The following is a 12,269-nucleotide window of genomic DNA, read 5'->3' as shown; positions in this document are numbered from 1 at the left end:
AGACTCACACGAAGACGACAACACGAAACACTAATCCAAATACACGAACACGGGAGACGATAATCCAAACTGTGGCTGGAACATGAATGAGGATCTGACAACAGGAAGAGAACTGAGTGAGTATATGTAGCTGATGGGTAATGAGGACCAGCTGGAGCGAGGCAATCATACACAGGTGACAACACTTAATCAAACGAGCACATGGCAGAGGTGAGTGAACAAACAAACAAACACACACACACACATGACACGGAGGAAACAGAGGATTTCCTACCGTGACAGTACCCCCTCCCCTAGGAACGCCCCTTGGCGTTCCCAGCCTGCTTTACCTGAAGATTGTAATCATCAATAAGGCGGTGATCCAGTATGTCCCGAGCAGGAACCCACCTTCTCTCCTCCGGACCGTAACCTTCCCAATCCACCAAGTACTGAAAACCGCGTCCCCTCCGTCTAGAGTCCAGAATACGATTAACCAAATACGTGGTCTCCCCATTAACGATACGAGGCGGGGGGGGAACCGGGGCAGGCGGATTAAGACGGGAAAAAATCACCGGTTTAATTTTGGACACATGAAACACGGGATGAACCCTCCTGTACGCCGGTGGAAGGCTAAGACGCACTGTTACCGGATTAATGATCTTGGTAACAGAAAACAGGCCAATAAATTTGGGAGCAAGCTTATTTGAAACGGAACGCATCGGAATGTTCTGGGTTGAAAGCCACACTCTTTGACCGACGACGTATCGGGGAGGCTTCGACCGGTGGCGATCGGCCTTAGCCTTGGTGCGCGACCTTGCCTGGAGCAGAGCTCTACGAGCTCTGGTCCAGGTGCGGTGACACCTCTGGACTAGTGCGTTTGCGGAGGGAACCGACACCTCGGATTCAGTACTGACAAAATTAGGTGGTTGGTACCCTAAACTACACTTAAATGGAGACATGCCCGTAGATGACACTGGCAGAGAATTGTGTGCGTACTCCACAATTGAGAGTTGTTGACACCAGGATGAAGGATTGTTGGAAGCCAAACACCGCAATGCCCTTTCGACATCCTGATTGGCTCGCTCGGTTTGACCATTGCTCTGGGGATGGAACCCGGATGAAAGACTAACAGTCGCTCCTAACAATTTACAACACTCTCGCCAAAATTTGGACACAAATTGAGGACCCCTGTCAGAAACTACGTCTGTCGGAAGGCCATGTATACGGAAGACGTGGTTAATGACAGTTACCGCTGTTTCCTTGGCTGATGGCAATTTGGGCAAGGGGATGAAATGAGCCGCCTTCGAGAACCGGTCCACTACGGTTAAAATCACCGTATTACCCTTAGAGGGTGGGAGGGCGGTAATGAAATCTAGCGAGATGTGGGACCAGGGTCTCGAAGGGACAGACAGCGGTAAGAGTAACCCATCTGGAGGTCGATTGGAAGTACCAACAGCGCAAACCGAGCAAGCCAAGACGAAGTCGTGGACATCACGAGCCATACCAGGCCACCAAAATCGTTGCTTGCTAGAAATTTAGTTCTATTAACCCCTGGGTGACAAGCAACACTGGAACAATGACCCCACTGGAGAACGTCTGACCGTAACCCCTCCGGCACAAATAAACGGTTCGGTGGGCAACGAGCCAGGGGCGTTACCCCTTCTAAGGCAGTCAAAACCTTCGATTCGACCTCCCATCTGAGCGCGGAGATAATGATGGTCTCCGGTAAAATGGGCTCGGGAGTAGCAGTACGATCGGAACGCTCAAAAAGACGGGATAAAGCATCGGGTTTGATGTTTTTGGAACCCGGCCGGTAAGAAAGTGTAAAATCGAATCGACCGAAAAACAATGCCCACCGAGCCTGCCTGGAGTTAAGTCTTTTAGCAGTTCTAATGTATTCGAGATTCTTATGGTCCGTCCATACAATGAAAGGTACACCCGACCCTTCAAGCCAGTGACGCCATTCTTCCAGTGCCAATTTGACGGCCAACAGCTCTCGATTGCCAATGTCATAGTTAACTTCCGCAGGAGATAAACGATGAGAATAATACGCGCAAGGATGAACCTTTCCGTCTGAGGATGCGCGCTGGGATAACACTGCTCCTACCCCCACCTCTGACGCGTCGACCTCCACTATGAATTGACGTGAGCGATCAGGGGTGACAAGAATAGGAGCTGAAACAAAGCAGCTTTTCAGTTTGGCAAACGCAGCCTCAGCTGCATCTGACCACCTGAACGTCAAACTAGGGGAGGTCAAAGCGGTCAGAGGCGCGGCTAGTTGGCTGAAATTGCGAATGAAACGCCGATAAAAATTGGCGAACCCCAGAAATCTCTGCAGGGCCTTGCGAGACTCTGGGGATGGCCAATCTACCACAGCCTTAACCTTCTCAGGATCCATGCGAACACCCTCAGTCGAAATGATGTGTCCTAGAAAAGAAACAGACTGTGCATGAAAAACGCATTTCTCCGCCTTGACAAACAATCCATTCTCTAGCAACCGCAGAAGCACTCGTCGTACATGTTGCACGTGTTCCTGGAGAGACGAAGAAAAAATCAATATGTCATCCAGGTAAACATATATGAACTGATCGACCATGTCTCGCAACACGTCATTAACGAGTGCTTGGAAGACTGCCGGCGAGTTAGATAGCCCAAAAGGCATCACGCGATACTCAAAATGGCCACGAGGGGTGTTAAAGGCAGTCTTCCATTCGTCCCCCTCCCTAATGCGGACCAAATGATAAGCGTTACGTAAGTCCAATTTAGTGAAAACGGACGCTCCCTGCAACCTCTCAAAAGCTGAAGACATCAGCAGCAAAGGATAAGTATTCTTTACCGTTATGTTGTTCAACCCTCGGTAGTCAATACAAGGTTGCAAGGATCCGTCCTTCTTCCCCACAAAAAAGAACCCCGCCCCCGCTGGAGAAGAGGAAGGGCGAATGAACCCCGTTGCTAGAGAACTGGATATATATTTCTCCATGGCCGCCGTCTCTGGAATAGACAAGGAATATAACTTGCCCTTAGGCGGAGAGGTACCTGGCAATAACTCTATCGCACAGTCATAGGGACGATGAGGAGGAAGAGAATCAGCCCGCGACTTACTGAACACCTCCTTCAGGTCGTGGTACTCCGCGGGCACGTTAGTCAAATCCACTGCTTCCCCCTGAAACACAGACTCAGAAACATTAACACCAGCAGACAAAAGACAAGACAAATGACACTCCTCGCTCCAGCTAACCACAGATCCGAGACGCCAATCAATCCTGGGGTTGTGTTGATGGAGCCAAGTGTGACCGAGAACAATGGGAGTCTGAGGTGAGTCTGTGATGAGGAATGAAATCTTCTCCGTATGATTACCAGATGTGATGAGTGAAACAGGAATGGTGGTCTGAGTGATGACTGGAAGCTTGTGTCCATCAAGTGCAAAAGGTGCAATGGGGTGTTTGAGGGAAGTGAGAGGAATCTTGATCTTATGTGCGAAGTTAAAATCCATGAAACTGCCCTCGGCCCCAGAATCCACCAAAGCGTGCTGATCCAGTGTATGCGTGGACCACCGTAGTCTCACCGGAAGGAGTGTTGATGTTGATGAGGTCTTCCTGGCAGAGATCCCACCCGATAGTAGCCTCAGATTTACTATCGGGCCTGATGTTTTTACTGGGCAGCGCTGGATGTGATGTTCTGGGCTGCCACAGTATAAACACAGTCCAAGGGATCTCCGCCTGATCCTCCCCTCCCGGGAGAGCCGAGCTCGCCCCACCTGCATGGGTTCCAGATCTCCAGGTGGGCTGACCGCAACCTCTGGCCGTCGATGCTGAACCTCTGGACTGGTGGTGCGAGTGGTCCTCCCCCTCCGTCTAGCTGCTTGATCTAGCCGGTTGTCAATCCGGATAGTGAGATCGATTAACCCGTTGAGTGAAGAGGGAAGTTCCACGGCTCGAATCTCCTGTTGGATGCGGTCAGCCAACCCATGCAGGAAATGATCCCACTGCGCCTCTTCGTTCCACTTACACTCCGCCGCCAGGGTGCGGAACTTGATGGAATAATCTGATACGGACCTATCCTCCTGTCGTAGGTCCGCTAGAAGCCTGGCCGCCTCCCTCCCGGCGACGGAGCGGTCGAAGACCCGTCTCATCTCCTCCGAAAGGGTGTGGAACGAATCACAACAGCAATCTTGGTTCTCCCACACCGCCGTCCCCCAGAGGGCAGCCTTCCCCGTGAGTAGGGAGAGAACGAACGCCACCTTCATCTCCTCTGTGGTGAACGTACGGGGCTGCAAGGCGAAGTGCAGAGAACAATGAGAAAGAAATGATCGACAAAATTTTGGCTCACCCGCATACTTCTCAGGAATGGGGAGGCGTGGCTCGGACTGGGGAGAACCCCCAGTGGTGATCGGCGGTGTGGGTGGCGTGGGGGGCGCAGCGGGCAACGATGGATGATGTTGTTGAGCCTGGAGGGCGAGCTCGGAAACCTTCGTCACCATCGCTTGGAAAGCTCGACCCATCTCATCTATCGCTTTCTCTTGACGATCCATACGACCCACTGTGCGTTGAAGAAATTCCTCCAGATGAGATGGGGAGCGATCGCCTGCTGCTTCCATGATGGTCAGATCCTTCTGTAACGATACAATAAAGTGGAGGAAGCAAGCGCAGGCGATCAACACAGATTTATTATGAATGATGGTAATACAGTGAAACAACATAGAAAGTGACTGAGTCCAGGATGTAGGCAATGGTGATCGAAGGTCTACGGTGGCGTGAGAAGTGTTGGTTGGTGAAGTCGGTGGTGAGTGTGGAGATGGCCAATGGATGAAACCAGGAACGGACCGGAAGACTCACACGAAGACGACAACACGAAACACTAATCCAAATACACGAACACGGGAGACGATAATCCAAACTGTGGCTGGAACATGAATGAGGATCTGACAACAGGAAGAGAACTGAGTGAGTATATGTAGCTGATGGGTAATGAGGACCAGCTGGAGCGAGGCAATCATACACAGGTGACAACACTTAATCAAACGAGCACATGGCAGAGGTGAGTGAACAAACAAACACACACACACACACACACACACACACATGACACGGAGGAAACAGAGGATTTCCTACCGTGACACCATGACTGTGAAGGAGCAGCTGCACGTTGAAAGTGTATTATGCCTGAATCTAATGGTCAACAGTTTTCCCTTTGCTTTTAATGCTACTTGGATTATAGTTATTCTTATTTATTAGCCTACTAGTATATGATTAGTCCAAATCCAAGTAAACCGTGTTTAGGTCTGCCGCTTTGTAATACGTCACGCGAGTGACAGCGGAACGCAGCAAATGAGGAAGAGAGAAGAGAGAAACGCTTGGATCTGATTGGTGAATGAATAGGGTTTGGTTTTACACTGTGTGAGTTTGAGCAAGTTTGACTGCTATAGCATCCTGGATTGTAATGTAAATACATAGACAGTAAAAGAAAGATAAATACGTGAACGCGTGAATGCAGCATGTGAATACAGGGAACTATATGCAAGATAATCGCCGTCATTTATAAAGAACATCGCATTTATGTATGAATCAAGATCGTGAGTTTATATAAAAAATTGCCTTAAAGGGGAATCAAACCCAGGTCGTCCGTTTCATAGGTCTGTGACGCTAACACGGTGCCACAGGGTCACATAAAAGTTGCTCTCTAAACTCCTTAAGTAGCCTCCAGAAAAATTCACGTTAAAAACAAATTGTGTGGAGGAAGTGACGTATGCCGTAAAGCAGTCGAATTTTGTAGTTTTTTTTGTGCTCTGGTTACTACTACAAACCCTAAGTTTTAAAGTACGAGTAAAAGCGATACAGACCCCGTCAGGCTATGGTAGACATGTCATTCAACCTATTTAAAGTCGATGTACTATCACAAGGGTCTTGGAAATTTATTATAAAGGTTAAAAAATTACATGGTGTCGCTTTACATTATTTGCAGTCTGCGATTAAACCTTTCAACCACAGAAGCTTTTAAATCCGATGTGACGGCAAAATTATGAATATTATATTTTTTAACAACTTCTTGAAAATGTTTGTTAAAAAATTCTTTCCCCTGATCAGTCTGTATTTTTTGAGGTACCCGGCCTTCCCCGAGTATAGATTCAAAAGCCTTAGCGACCTCTATACCGCTTTTGTTCTTTAAGACCCGAGTCCATGCATATTTACTAAACACATCTATGCATGTGAGTAAAAATTTTGTGTCGTCATTTTCCTTGGAATATGCAGACATATCGACCAAATCAGCTTGAAACTGCATGTCTACCCCGTAAACAATCACTCTTTTGTATTTAAGAGGAGCCTGCCTATGTAATGTGTAGGCATCCTGTGAGGATGGCCATTCTGAAACCTCCTCGTCATTTAAGCGTACATCGTAATCTTTTAAAACAGCTTGTTTTAAACTATTTTTATCACCTAAAGACCCTGGGTTGGAGGGTGCGTAATAAATCTTGCTCATGAGTTCTGCCGACATGATGTCGTCACATCAGACCACAAATAAGTAATGCGTGAGAGTTGGGATAGTCTTTTTTATTTTCACACAGCAACGATAATACAGGATATATATGCCATTACAGGGTGTCTAAATACCATAAAAAGTGTATACATGAAACAATTCGTTGCACATCTCTCCAGATAAATTTGTAGAACAAGGACCAGTCTTTAGCAGGGAGAAAAAGGCGTTGTTTTAATTCAGGTCATCAAAATTATTTTCTAAGCAGTCACAAAAATGATAGAAGCAGGGGTTATGGCAAACTCTTGTAAAAAACATGTTTGTCAAGTTTGGTGTTTTTGTTTAATTAAAGGTGCAGTGTGTACATTTTAGCGGCATCTAGTGGTGAAATTGCGCATTGCAACCAACGGCTCAGTCCACTGCTCACCCCTCGCTTTTAAAAAGCATAGAGAAGCTACGTTAGCCGCCACCGGACAAACATGTCATAGTCTGAGACAACTTAGTAAAAAAAGTTTGTCCTTTAAGGGCTTCTATAAAAATATGGCGGCACAAAATGGCGACTCCCATGTAAGGGGACCCTCGGTGTATGTAGATAAAAACATATGCTAAGGTAATAAAAACATAACGGTTCATTATGAAAGGTCTTTATACACCCCTGATCATATAGTTTTGTATAATATTTTGCATTTCTGTCAAGAGATTCTTCTAAAAAATTACACACTGCACCTTTAAAATGTCAAATTGTGTTTTTCTTTGGTTCTTCAAACTGTAACACTTGTTATTTTATTACCATTATGGCAGTAAAATCCCACTTATTGTTTATAATAAACATGGTAAAATTCTGATTTTCATGATATGTCCCTTTTAAACACAATTCAATCAAATTCTGTCTATATGCTAAAGGTGGATATCTGACTATAATAGATAGATATCCACACATTCATCCATCCATGATCCTTCATCTAATCATCATTCTATTGTGTATCAATGCATATGAATAAAAATATTAAAGGGCCACACAACTAAGACAAAAAAGTCATAACTGTGAGTTATTTCCCCTGATATTGTATTAACAGTTACCATTTTTATTAATTACAATCCTATTGATTTACATTTCATTATCATGTACAATGTAAAAAAAATGTCAATCCCAGCTATCAGTTACTAGGAGTTGCTATGTTTGAGGTAACAAGTAAGAAAAAGACCAAAAGGACAGATTGTGTGAAGGGCTTGCGCTTTTAGGATAAAATAATGTTTACCCAGCTAGAAATAAAAAGTTCTAAGAACGTTCCCTGAAAGTTCCCGAATGTTCCCAAAAACATTCTGCCAACGTTAAAAGCGGCTAGTTTTTTTTAAGTTCTAGGAACGTTTCTGTTGTCTGAACGTTAGAGTAATGTTACATTTTACCATTTTTAAACGTTATGAAAAGTCATGTTTTAATGTTCACACAATGTTTAAAACAACAACTGTTTATTATATTGACTTGTTTGACTGTTATGTAAATGATAGAGAAACATTGCATTTTATTATTTTATAAAACTTTATTTCTGAATGTTCAGTAAATATATTGCTGTAGAAAACTCAATTCACTTACTAGGTTTAGATGTTGATGTTTGTTTCATTTTAAGTCACCCTTATTGTGATTCGTGTTTGTTTTAGTTGGTCTCTTGACACTTGACTTTTTGCTTGCTAGTTTTTTCTTGGTTGTGTTAACTTTGTGTTAATGCACCACATTTGTTATGAACATACCAAGTTAATAGTGTTATTCTGTGGTTGTTGGTACATAATGGTAAAGATCATCACCTAATTCATTTACTAATCAAAACTTTATTTTCTGTCAAAAATGTAAATGAGATCCAGTGCTTGCACAGCAGTTTGTCATTAAGGAGTTTTAGAAACTTTGGATAAAAAATATCTGCTGTATAAGTGGGATGCACAAACATCAAGAATCAGACTATGAATCTCAATCATGGTGACAATTAAATGAAAAACTTCATGCTGCAATGGATAAATAAGGATTTTTTAAACAATTTTAATTGTCACCATGGTTGAGATTCATAGTCTGATTCTTGATGTTTGGGCATCCCAACTATACAGCGGATATTTTTTGTCCAAAGTGTCTAAAACTCCTTAATGACAAACTGCTGTGAGAGAGTTGGATCTAATATACATTATTGGCAGAAAATAAACTTTTGATTAGTAAATGAATTAGGTGATGATCTTTACCATTATGTACCAACAACCACAGAAATACACTAATAACTTTTCATAACAAATGTGGCGCATTAACACAAAGTTAACGCATCCAGGAAAAAAATAGTAGGCAAAAGTCAAGTGTCAAGAGATCAACTAAAACAAACACGAATCACAATAAGGGTGACTTAAAATGAAACATCAACATCTAAACCTAGTAAGTGAATTGAGTTTTCCAGCAATATACTGAACATTCAGAAATAATGTTTTATAAAATAATAAAATGCAATGTTTCTCTATCATTTACATAACAATTAAACAAGTCAATTTAATAAACAGCTGTTGTTTTAAACATTGTGTGAACATTAAAACATGACATTGTCATAACGTTTAAAAATGGTAAAATGTAACATTACTCTAACGTTCAGACAACAGAAACGTTCCTAGAACTTAAAAAAAACTAGCCGCTTTTAACGTTGGCAGAATGTTTTTGGGAACATTCGGGAACTTTCAGGGAACGTTCTTAGAACTTTTTATTTCTAGCTGGGTACCTTGTTTGAATGTTGAGCAAGAGTTTTCACAATTGCTTCTGAACATCTTTTTCTGACAGTAAGTTAAAACATCACAGCAACCTAAAATAACATAAACAACACATCAAAGTGCTTCATGTCAGAATGTACATCTTTGTGCCTTGTGTGAGTCTAGATGAACCCACAACACAACCCAAAGACTTCTTAAAGTCAACCACATCAAACCGTATAGTAAAGAGAAGCAGTGGAGACAGACTCTGTAGCTGGTCATTTCACATGCTGACACCAGTGAATCTCCATCAGTATAAAATTCTCTTTGTATGGATTTAATGTGGCTGTTACTGACTAACGCTCAGAGATCAAACACTAAAATACTTGACTCGACATGAAAAGGTTCACTTTACTCTTCATCGTCTCAAGGTTATTTTCGTAAACGAAAACTGAAACTAAGACTAAAACTATCAGCTAAAAAACATTTTCGTTAACTGAAATAAAATTAAAAATTCATAATAAATGAAAAACTAAAACTAAACGAAACGAGCAACAGTTATTGAAAAACTAACTGAAATAAAATAATAATTATCAAAAATAAGTATTCGTTTTCGTAATTAATAAGCTCTCATCCCGTGGCGGAAAATCTGAACAGGCTTTATAATAGACCCCTTAATCGCCTACGTCACTGTGACGTCACCTCTCTAGCTGGAGGCAAAACACTCATAGCAGGCGCACTAAAAGTTTGAGGTTTTGACTTTAAAATGTCGTCGTCTTGTGTTTTTGGATGCCAAAACAGAAGTAACCGCACTTTTCGTTCAAAACTAAAGTTTTACCGGATCCGGGCAGACATTCCTTCACAGAAATAAAGAAGACAATTGTGGTTGAATGGACGGAGACGATCGCAATACGCACAACCGGCGCAACGTCATAGAATGTCTCTGAACAGGTTCACGCCCACTTTTGGGGGAAATCGCACTAGACGTTCCATTGGCTTCCATTCAAAATAGCGGAACAAAGCAACCTTCGTACACAGCCGGCAGGCGTAAATAACTTATGAAATCACTCAGATTAAACATGTTGAGTAATTATCTGTCCACCCTGCCGGCCATAGAGCGCGAAAGATAAATTAACATATTTAATTTGGTCAATATAAAAACATGTCTCTTTCATTCTCCCAGCATCAAATTTGTGTAAGCTTTATATTGACCAAATTAAATGTGTTAATGTACCTTTCGCGCTCTATGGCAGGCAGGATGGACAGATAAATACTCAACATGTTTAATCTGAGTGATTTCATAAGTTATTTACGCCTGCCGGCTGTGTAAAAACGTTGCTTTGTTCCGCTATTTTGAATGGAAGCCAATGGACGCGCTGCTTTTTTATCCCCCGAAAAGGGGCGGTGACGAAATTTACAGTCAAGTTCCCGGATGTGCCGGTTGTCCGTATAATGCTCGTGTTTGCAGTACTTCATATCAGGTAAAATAATCTATGCATATGTATTGGTGTGTTGGTCTTATCTAGTACAAATCAGAAAGTTTCTGTTTTATATGTGATGATAAGTCAACCGTCAGTGCACTAGCTAGCTTAAATGTTAAACAAACATGCAGCGATAGATGTGTGTGCCATCCTTTGAATGATCTCTTAAAATAATCCCATTGCTAATCATAGTTAGCCCAGCGATAGGTTACATTAGACAATAAGCCTTGACAAAATTCCACAAACCAGCCGAAAATACTTCATATGTAGGAAATATCCAAAACCTGGTTAAAATGTTTCCAATGGGAACAAGATACAAGAACTAACTGTTACAGAGTTAATTTACAAAAATAGCTGTCACGCAGAGTCAGTAACTTTACATATTTGGACAGTTCCGAACCTTCTTCTGCATCTATGTTTAATAAATCCCTTCTAAAATGTCCTAGTTTACGCTTGTCAGCATTGCGTCCGCGCCTCTTTTTGCCTCTAACTAATCCCCGCCCACCCGGAGACGTTGCAATGTTTACAAACTTTTAAGGAGTCTTTACTTGTAGATGGCGCTTTATGAATGTGAGGTTAGCTGAGGCTGACAGCAACCTCAGTTAACTAATAAATATGTCAGACAGTCTAGCTGCTGTTAGCTGCTAAACTATAATTACTAAAACTATAACTGAAACTAAATAAAATGTGTTTGCAAAATAAAAACTAAACTAAAACTAACAAAACCATCCATGAAACTAACTAAAACTAAACTTAAATTTAAAGCAAAATTGAAAACGATACTAAAATAAAAACTAATTTAAAAAAGCAAAACTATAATAACCTTGCATCGTCTCTTTATTCATCAACGGTAAGTTTTGGTTTCAAAAATGTGCATTTGTTTAATAATATAATAACTGCAAGCAGTTTTGTTTGTAATATTTAGGTGTTTCTTTATTCAAGTTGATACAGATTAGTTTAAATATGCAAAAGCAACTAGTTTAAGATCCACATTTAAAAACCCATGACCTTCAGTAGTGTTAGTGAACTCATACTGTAAATGAAGAGTTTCGTTGCAAAACGAGATAAATCCATTTTTTAACATTTTTGTCAAAACATGTTTATTATTATGTTATCATGTTATTATTTTGTTTTATGGTGCTACTTAGCTGTATTTTTTAAGTTATGAAGGTTTAAATCAAAACAAACCAACTGCAGTTGAATTGAAATTAATTGGAATGCACAACCAAAAAGCGAGATTTCTGAACAATTAAAAAAAGGGTGGTTATCTCGTTTTGCAACGAAACTCTTCATTAATGTTTGTCTGATGCTATAGTTTCATATTAAATGTTTCACTATTAGATTTCTTTAGAAACACTTTTATTTGGTTTGATTTGTTTGTGTAAGATCTCATATGTTACCCTGGACCACAACACACATTTAACCAACAAAACATGGTCAATTTTTTTATTTCTTTATGTCAAAAAATTAAAGATCATGTTCTATGAACATATTCTGTCTACTATAAATATATAAAAACTTTATTTTCGGATTAAAAACTTTATTTAAGGACTTCTTAAAAGGTGATTTTCTCAATATTGTAATTTTTGGCACCCTTATTTCAGATTTTTAAATCGTTGTATCTCT

General features: G+C 41.4%; 2 protein-coding genes across 2 annotated transcripts in view; both read left to right on the top strand.

The window, feature by feature from the left end:
• LOC141362948 (uncharacterized) overlaps nucleotides 1–12,269 on the top strand; it is a 100,918-nt gene that overhangs the window by 8,669 nt on the left and 79,980 nt on the right. The gene's annotated exons all lie outside the window — the stretch shown is intronic.
• The window catches only part of LOC129452996 (uncharacterized), a 32,029-nt gene that overhangs the window by 6,778 nt on the left and 12,982 nt on the right, over nucleotides 1–12,269 (top strand). The window lies entirely within an intron of this gene.

The sequence above is a fragment of the Misgurnus anguillicaudatus genome, unplaced genomic scaffold, assembly GCF_027580225.2.
Source record: "Misgurnus anguillicaudatus unplaced genomic scaffold, ASM2758022v2 HiC_scaffold_31, whole genome shotgun sequence".
Taxonomy (NCBI): Eukaryota; Metazoa; Chordata; class Actinopteri; order Cypriniformes; family Cobitidae; genus Misgurnus; species Misgurnus anguillicaudatus.
Note: the sequence above shows the minus strand (reverse complement) of the source record. Positions and strands in the feature narration are given on the sequence as shown.